General features: G+C 46.9%; 1 pseudogene across 1 annotated transcript; it reads right to left on the minus strand.

The window, feature by feature from the left end:
• Positions 1 to 7,417: 7,417 nt before the first annotated feature.
• Positions 7,418 to 9,354, minus strand: LOC148865346 (UDP-glucuronate 4-epimerase 6 pseudogene; annotated as a pseudogene). The gene has a single exon (XR_016110396.1). The product of XR_016110396.1 is annotated as a UDP-glucuronate 4-epimerase 6 pseudogene (transcript).
• Positions 9,355 to 9,733: the final 379 nt, after the last annotated feature.

Consider the following 9,733-nt stretch of genomic DNA (forward strand, 5'->3'; position numbering starts at 1 on the left):
TGACAACAAGCTTAAGGGCCCAAACTACGTCGACTGGTTCAGGAACCTTATGCTGGTCCTAGCTTCAGAAAAGCTGGACAAAGTGGCAAAGAATCCTGTCCCATAGCATCCGGGTGACAGGGCTTTCGAGGCCCAAAGGAGAGACTATCAGGAATGGAAGGAGAAAAACTCCCAAGCCGGGTGTTACATCATCGCCTCCTTGGACAACCCAATACAGAGGCAGTTCGATCAGATCAAACTTGTCAAGGACATATTGGACAGCCTGAGGACGATGTAGGAAGAGCATAATCGTTCTACTCAACAAAAGGTCTTGATGCAGTTCATGACCACTCAAATGTCCAAGGGCCAACAAGTTCATGACCATTATCGTCGGATGATGGGTTACATCAACGAACTAGAGGCCCTTGGATCCGGGCTAGACCTCGCAACCCAGATAGACGCTATCCTTAATTCTTTGCCTCCTTTCTTTAATCCGTTCATCATGAACTATAACATTAACAAGCTGAATGTCAGCTTGCAAGAGCTCAGCAATATGTTGCAAAGAGCTGAAGAAACTGATTAAAAAGATGGGCCTGTAGCTATGGTTGTTGAAGCTACCAAAATGGGCAAGAGAAAGAGGAAGGCAAAGAAGCCTCAGAAGAAATCCACCAAGGGCAAAAGGCAGAAGAAAGACAAAGCATCAGATGCATGTCACTTCTGTAAGAAGACCGGCCATTGGAAATGGAATTGTCCTGCCTACCTGGAATCCAAGAAAGGTAATTTCGAAACTTGTGTTATAGAAACCAATTTATTGGTAGCTTCTGCATCCTGGTGTATTGACTCTGGGCTTCAACTCATGCGTGTAACTCACTACAGGGGTTCAAAGTAAGCAGAAGGCTGAGCGAAGGAGAAGTCACTCTCTACTTGGGGACTACTGCAATTGTTGCAGCCGCGGCAATAGGAACCGTGGAGTTAATTTTTAGAGAAGGAAAAATTATACTCAAAGATTGTCTTTTTGTACAAAACTTAAGAAGAAATTTGATTCAAAACTGTGTGCAGATGGTTATTCTATCTTCTTTAGTAATACGATTACTATTAAAAGAAATAACAGATTCATCGCATACGGGGAACTGGAGAACGGTCTCTATGTTCTACATCCTTCTCTAGAAACTAACATAACCGAAACTACGTCGGCTGAAATCCCCAAAAAGAGAGCCCGTGATACAGTTAATCCCACATGTCTGTGGCACTACCGACTTGGCCACATCGGTGTTGAACGAATCACAAGGTTGGTAAAGGATGGTCATTTTGATTTTCTAACTGTAGAAAATCTTCCCACCTGTGAGCCTTGCCTACAAAGCAAGATGATGAAACGGCCATTCAACGGTAAGCCTGAAAGATGTACAGGCACACTTGACCTAATACATACTGTTGTATGTGGTCCCCTGAGTGTTAGGACACGAAATCAACACGTGTATTTCATCACCTTCACAGATAATTTCTCACGATATGGTTACGTGTACCTAATGAGACACAAGTCCAAATCCTTTGAAAAGTTCAAAGAATTTAGACAAGAGGTCGAGAAATAGTTGGGGAGAGAAATTAAAGCCCTTCGATCAGATCGAGGTGGCAAATATCTCTCTGACGAGTTCAGGGAATACTTAAAGGACAATGGGATAATATCACAATTAGCTCCTCCTGCTACGCCACAACTTAACGGTGTTTCAGAGAGGAGGAATAGGACCTTATTGGATATGGTCCGGTCACTTTTCATACACTTAGAGTTACCCACATCCTTTTGGGGTTATGCATTAGAGACTACGATCTACGTGCTGAATCGGGTTCCAACCAAATCGGTTCTGAACACTCCATATGAACTTTGGACCGGAAAGAAACCAAGTGTTAGACACTTGAAGATTTGGAGTTATCTAGCACACGTTAAAAGAACGAGTGCAGACAAGTTGGAATCCAAGACCAGTCGTTGCCTATTTGTGGGCTACCCAAAAGGCTCTGTAGGTTACCTTTTCTATGACCCAAGTGAGCAGAAAGTGTTCTGCAATCGAAATGCCCAGTTCTTGGAGACCGATTATATCCTGGACACCCATCGTCAGGAAATTGTTCTTGGTGAGGAGAGCTCAGGGGCGGTGGGAGATGTCCCACAAGTTCCAGGTAGTGACCAACCTAGAAGATCCACTCGGGTATCCAGGCCACCAGTCCGTTATGGTTATGACCAGGATAGTTACCTGGTGGAAACCTTGACTAGTGAGGAGGATCCCATGACTTACGCGGAAGCTATGTTGGACAGAGATTCCTAGAAGTGGGTGGAGGCCATGAGAGCAGAGATGGACTCAATGGAGTCTGGACTCTAGTAGATCCGCCCTCCGGGGTAAAAGCAATCGGTTGCAAATGGATTTACAAGAGGAAGAAGGGCCCCGATGGTAAGGTTGAGACCTTCAATGCTCGTCTGGTGGCGAAAGGGTACACTCAGAAAGAGGGCATCGATTATGAGGAAACCTTTTCGCCTGTGGCCATGCTTAAATCCATTAGGATCCTGTTAGTTGTAGCAGCATACCATGATTATGAGATTTGGAAAATGGATGTCAAAACTTTATTCCTGAATGGAGATCTTACTGAAGATATCTATATGCAGCAGCCGCAAGGCTTCACACCTGCGGGTCAGGAAAACATGGTATGTAAATTTAATAGATCCATTTATGGACTTAAGCAAGCTTCTAGAAGTTGGAACATCCGTTTTGACTCTGCCGTCAAATCGTTTGACTTCGAGCAGAATCCGGATTGCAGCTTACTAGTAGAGAGTGGCTCGGTACTATAATGCCTGGGTCAAGAAGCGACACTTTCGTGTCGGCGACCAGGTTCTTCGGAAGGTTATGGTACCTGAGCTCGGTGTCGGTAAGCTCAGACGGAATTGGTAAGGTCCGTACCAAGTAAGACGGGTATTCGGGGAAGGTACATACGAGCTCGAGACCTTGGAAGGAAAACAAGTACCTCGAGCATGGAATATCGGCAACTTGAGAAGATACTACCTATGATCGCCGAACTGGAGAGAGGTCTGCGAGTCACTCCTAGAAGCCTATGGGCCATGATGCCAATCTAACATAAGACCTCAGCACTATGATAAATCCCAATCGCCTCTTCATCATGGGCAGACAAGTCCTATTCGCATCTTCGGCATGGGCAGACAAGTCCTAGTCACTCTTTGGCATAGGCAGAACAATCCTAGTCACCTCTTCGGCATAGGTAAATCACCCCTCATTCCTAAGGCATAGACAGTTCAGGTATAAACCCTACGACGTCTAGCCTAGTTCGGCATATAATAATAGGTTGGACCCACTAGTTCTAAGGGACAACCGATATCTAAGCAAGTAGCCCGCGAGTAGACATGTCGGGTACATACCCTATGATGTCCACCCACCTCGGCGTACAATAAAGATAAGTTACCCCTACTCGGACTCCAGCTTGTTAATTCGAAACTTCGGGGTAACCAACACTTAGAAAAATTTTCTTCAATATCCCTACTCCTATTTGGTTTAGTTCGCCAGTTCGGGAATTGCTCATACTTAGAAAATTTTTGCACGAAAATAGTCAAAACGTTTCATTTCATTGATATAAAATGTTGAGTACAAAAGAAAGAAAAAGCAAAAACTTTCATTATAACCTGAGCTCAGAGGCCCAGGGTGTACATCAAAAGGGTCCAAGGAAAAAGGCAAGGGTCATGCATTTGGACTGCTAGGCAGGTCGGTCTCCATATGCTTGGTCTCCATATGCTCCTCCTCCGTGTCCTCTCGACCTAATGGGCCCACCTCGAGGACTTCATCGTCACTTTCCTCCTCGAAGGAGCTGGGTTCTTCGTTAGCTGCCTTCGCCAACTCGGGAGTAAGGTCAAAAATAGAAACGACTCCGAAGTCTAGTTCAAAAAACTTCTACCGCATCAAATACTTGCATAGCTTGAAGTCGGACCGGTAAGAGCTCGATCCATATTCAACTTGGAGGATGTGGAACTCCGGAGACTCCTTGAAGTTTTCAATGGAGTGCTCCCTCTCTTTAGCTTGCGCCTCTTGAATGGCGATATCGAAGATTTCGGTGTGCTCTCGGATCACTGCCTCAAGGTTCTCATTCTCATGCTGAAGCTTCCCCTTCTCCCCAGTCAGAGCCAGGATCAGCTTCTGTTGACTCCGAGCTCCCTTCTTAGCCCGAAGAACCTTGCCCCGAGCTATGTCGAGTTCGCGGTAAAGTTTCCGTGCCTTCTCCTCGGCTTCTCAAGCTTGCTTCAGGCGGACCTCGAAATGGTAGACCAATGAATGAATGGCAGAGTTCACCTAGCAAAGCAAACATAGGTAAGTACACTTAAAAAACAAACAAGGAAACAGACAAGGAAACCGACAAGGAAATGAAGTGTAAAGTAAGAATACTCACCACCATGCAATCATTGGCAGCCCAGCCTCCGAGCTGACTTGTAGGCATGTCGGCCCACTCCGCGACCTCGGTAGGAAAAATGGCGTCCTTACTCTTGAGCAGCCCGAGCCAAGGGGTCATTATACTTTCCTTCGGGAGTTGGGGCTCGGGCGCGGGAGTGCTCTCCAATTCATGAGGCAAAATGCCTTCGCCCTGGTCTTCATCCAGGTCCACAATTGGAGGTTGAGGACAGACTCCTCCTCTAGAAGCTCGGTAGAGATTGGCTCCGATGTAGTGACCTCGGATGGAAGAGGGGCAGAAGGACCGACCTACCAGCAAGACTTCTTTGAAGCCTTCCTCTTCTTCCCTCTCTGGAAACTCTTCAGGAGGTTTTCTGCATCAACCTCCGGCATGGCTACTGCAAGAGGAAAGAAAAAGGTTAATAACAAACTAAGAAAATTTAATGAAAGTAAGTACCTAGGTGAAGGCCTACCAGGAGGGCTCAGCCTAGTTCACACAAGCTTCACCTCGGCCAAGAAATCTTTCATCTCCAGGCCAAGGTCCCGCCAGGAGCTAACAACCGCCCTAGTCTCTACGTCTAAGCTTACTCCGGGATCGTAGCCACCCTCCAGTGAGTCGGGAAGGGCCATCCCTCAAGATTTCGAACAAAAAAGTATCTTCTCTTCCAGGCTGATACTTTATTCGGGCTACCGAATAGGATTTTAAACCCAGGCCGAGGAGAGATGTAGTAACTTTGTCAAACAAAATAGTACCTACTATGGTCCGGATAGAGTTTGGGTGTAGTTGGTCGATGGTGATGTCAAAAAACTTGATTATTTCTATAATAAATGGGTGAAGCGGGAAGCACAGTCCGGCTACGAGCTCATGGTGATCATGAGCCCAAGGGTACTGACCTAAAGGAACGCTAAAAACTAAGCTATCAGGGAAACGGTAACGAGCTACCAAAGACAGCAACCTATCCGAGGTCATGGTAGAAGGACTGAAGTCATCCGGATACCGACCCCGAGAAGAAGATGGGACCTCCTCTCTGGAGGTCGGTCCTTCCTCCCGAGCCTCGGGCTCCTCAGGCCGAGATGGCCCAACTTCAAGTAAAGAAGTTCCCTCTAAGGGGCGAAGGGGGGAGCTATCTAGCGAGGAACTGACCTCACCAACGGGAGTCGAGGGCTGTACCTCGGCACCCTCGAGCTCACTAGAATCGCCAAGGAACCTATCTATACTAGCACTAGACATGTTAAAATAGGAACAAGAAAGGAGAACTAAAAAAATATGAACTCACCAAAAGGAGAACGACCTCAGAATACAAAGAAGGAAGTAGCAAGCTGAAAAACTCCGACGCGACCTCGGGAGAGCTCAATCACAAAATTTTTTGTGAGGATGAAGGGTCCCTCGGCCCCCTATTTATAATCCATCGCGAGCCGATCAACGACTAAGACCTGCTCGATCCAACAGCTCTCATGAAAACTGATTGCACGATGCCCGAGGACAAAATCGGTTGAACGCGTTTTTGATGTCCGCGAAGTCCATAAACAGCGTGACGTCCGCACGTACACCTGACACGACTTGGGTTATTGCTGGTTAAGCCAGAAGTTCAAACAGGCCTGACCAACCGATCCACTCGGCAAATCACCTAGACCTCGTGCCAAATCCACTTGGACTCATCATAAACTCCCCGCACCGGGTCGAAACCCCTAGCTCGAGGAGTGGGGGGCAATTGATGAAGGGTGATTTGGCATGACCTAGTAATAAGGGGACACGTGAACACGACCTGACTAATAGATAACAGCTCAGCCTGACATGCCAAGTCCGCAACAGATCGAGCTCGGATATTCAACCACCTCGGCATGGGTCACCTCGGGACGAGGTCGCAACAGGATCACCTCGGTCCCAAGGCACTTCGGCATTCAATCCAGTTCAAAACTAAAAAGCATCAGCTCGGGGATACTGGCTCAAACCACTACGTGATCCCGGAAATCCCTCCAACAGATTCTGAACCTCACGGAATCACGTCGCGTAACGGCTAGCCTTATCTCCTCCCCGCCCGGTTCGGGCGGAATTGATAAGCCTCATCAGTTGGTAACATTATCTTCCAATTAAAGCGGAAACGGATCCCATCGTGATGGAGATCTTGGAACCGATCTACAAAACCCGCGAGGACTCAACTATATAAAGACTCCAACCCCAAGGGCACAAGGTACACGTGATTTCTCTGCTCTCTTGCTCTCTATATTCCCAAAAAGCTATTTCAGCTCGCAACAAGCTTACTAACTTAAGCATCGAAGCGACCTTGCCGGGCTAGCCACCCCGGGTTCTCTGATCTTATTTTGCAGATCCACCTAGCTCGCCATCCGATTAGAAGCCAGATCACCCTCTAGTAGGAAGCAGTCAGATCATGCAACATCAGCCACCAATGGTACATCGGGCCCACCTTATAAAATGTACATAGGCCCACATACATATCGACACATGGACCCTACATGCATGTCCACCAATGATATATCGGACCCACCTTGTAAAATATACATGACCCCACAAACATGTACACCAATGATATGTGAGTCTAACGTATTAAATAAAAGATTGATTAACCCACACACAAAACATTCACGCCAAACACGCAGTAAGAATTTCTAGGAAGAAAAATTTACATCAACACCACGAACATCGGAATAGCAAGGACCAAAGAGGGTGAGGAAGCCTCAAAGTCTAATCTGCGTGGCACAAGCAAGAAGAAGCGACTGAGCGTCAGAAATCACGCCACGATTACATTAATTATCGGAACAAATGAATGAAACTGCATCTCCTAGGTTATTGTTATTGCCTTTATTTTTTAATCACCGCCAAAAGTCAAAAACAAATTTGGTCAGCATATCGCACGACCAGATGTGACGGCACATATGTACAACGTAGTCAAACCATTATTTACCCTCTTAAACACATCCCTTCGCTTGATACGTGTCAATGCCTAGATCATCAAAATAAAAAATAAAAGAAAAAAGAAAAGAGAAAAGATGAAATCATCCTTTTCCTGTTCATTAATCTTGATATCATTCGGACGGCCGATCTGCACCATTCTAGCAGATTCGAACCCCTGTGCTACACAATTTCACTTGCATTCTTCTTTTGCTTTTCTCCCCCCTCTTTTATGTACTATAATTATATTCTACATCGAAATCAACAATGAACAACCGAAGAAGAAAAAAAAAGCATATATATATTTTAAAAACAGAAATTAACAGAAAAAAGAAAGACGGCAAGTTCAAGATGATTCAGCTCCGGCACCGTCACCGTCACCGTCGCTACTTCCCTTTTCCTTATTTGCCTTCGAATGAATCCCGTAATACCCAACGTACCACTTGACGAACTTCCTCAACCCAGTCGACAAATCGGTGGTGGGCTTATACCCGAAATCCCTGTACGCCAGGCTCACGTTAGCATGGGTGAAGGGAACGTCGCCATTCCTCGGCATCTTCACGACATTCTTCTTTGCTTTCATGCTCAGATGCCCTTCAAGGATCGAAACCAGCTTTCCCACCGACACCGGCGACGTGTTCCCCAGGTTGTAGATTCTGAGCTGCGCCGGTCCTCGCTTCTTTCCCCCGCTTCCCGTGCTCTTCTCCGCTGTGTCCAGCGCGCCAAGGCATCCCTTCACGACGTCGTCGATGTAAGTGAAGTCTCGGGCGACTTCCTTATCGTCCTGTGTTCGATAAATGGTAATGGGCTTGCCCTGAAGAATATCCTTAGTGAAGAAGAAGTAAGCCATGTCGGGTCGTCCCCACGGGCCGTAGACTGTGAAGAAGCGGAGTCCTGTAATGGAGAGACCGTGGATGTGGTTGTAAGTGTGAGCGATCTCCTCGCCGGCCTTCTTTGTTGCGGCATATAGACTCGCCGGTTGGTCTGTCCGGTGGGATTCAGAAAATGGGTTATCGGTGTTCAGGCCGTAGACGGAGCTGGACGATGCCCAGACAATGGCGGGTTGAGGATTGACCGATTTGGCGACCTCGAGCAGATTTACGAACCCGGCTATGTTGGAGTTCACGTACGACTGTGGGTTCTTCATGGCGTAACGCACACCCGCCTGAGCTGCCAAGTGGAGGACGTGAGTGAACGGAACGACGTCGAAGAGCTTGGACAGCAATGGGGCATCGTTCAGATCACCCTTGACGATGAAGATTTCGTGCTTCGATAGAAGGGCTTGGCGAGCGCGTTTGAGTGATGGATCATAGTAGGAATTGAAGTTATCGAGGCCAAGAACTCCATCGCCTCGCTTCTTCAAAGCCAGTGAGCAGTGGGTACCCACGAAGCCAGCGGCCCCAGTGACCAGCACAGAGAAGCCATTGGATCTGCGGGGAGTAGACGAGTGGCGGACTTGCTTCTCCCAGGTAGCGCCGTTTCCGTAGAAGGCGGAGGCGAGGAAGTTCTGGTGGTGGTGGAGGGGGACATGGTTGGGACTATCGGAGGAAAGGGGAGGGTAATTAAGAGTGAAGAAGAAAATGAGAATGAGAGCGACGAGGAGGGTAGCTCGGAAGAGAAGCTTGGACGAAGCAGCCAATAGTTTAGTACTGTTTACGCGGCGGAGGTAGCTATTGTAGCGCTCCAGTTTGGTGGTCTTGCTCGTGTCTGGTGGAGAAGCCATTACCAATCAATGGTTCTGAAAACAAAAGGACTCGATTGAGAAGATTTGGAGGAGGGATTAGCTCGAGCTCTGAAAAAAGAAGAGTACAGATGGATGTATATATAAAGAGAGAGAGAGAGAGAGAGAGAGAGAGAGAGGCAGTGTGGGCCAATTGAGGCAATGTTGGTGTTGGTTGGAGTCCCACTGTCTTCTTTCTTCTGATCTTCTCTTCTCTTCTTTACAGTTTACGCTCTCACTGCGAGGGATGAAAAACTGGTCGTGATAGTAATTCACTAATTCTACGGTAGGGAAGGAGTGAGAGATATTTGAACTACTAAGAATGGGCTCTGGATTTTTTATAATTACGAAAAAACCATGCATAATTCCAATATTTCTACCGACAAGATTATTTTAGAATGTGCCTCATTTGAGACTACGTTTTAATATTAATTATAGGGGTGGTTTGGGTATAAAAGAGTACTGGCCCAGTCCATTCTATGTCACGGTTTTCGCAGGGGCTCCACCGACCACCGCCTTGGCTGGTTTCCTTGGGCTGAGATCTTTTTTAAATATTTGTAAAATAAAAAATATATATATCGTCGTATTGCTATTATTTTATTGTATTATTGTAGGCTGTGAAGTATGATAATGGGTGTGGGCTCCACTTTGTGGGACCACTAATGTCTTTTTTCCGTCAGTTCTCCTGCC

The sequence above is a fragment of the Nelumbo lutea genome, chromosome 3, assembly GCF_056320005.1.
Source record: "Nelumbo lutea isolate HS-2025 chromosome 3, American lotus-T2T, whole genome shotgun sequence".
In the NCBI taxonomy this organism is placed as follows: Eukaryota; Viridiplantae; Streptophyta; class Magnoliopsida; order Proteales; family Nelumbonaceae; genus Nelumbo; species Nelumbo lutea.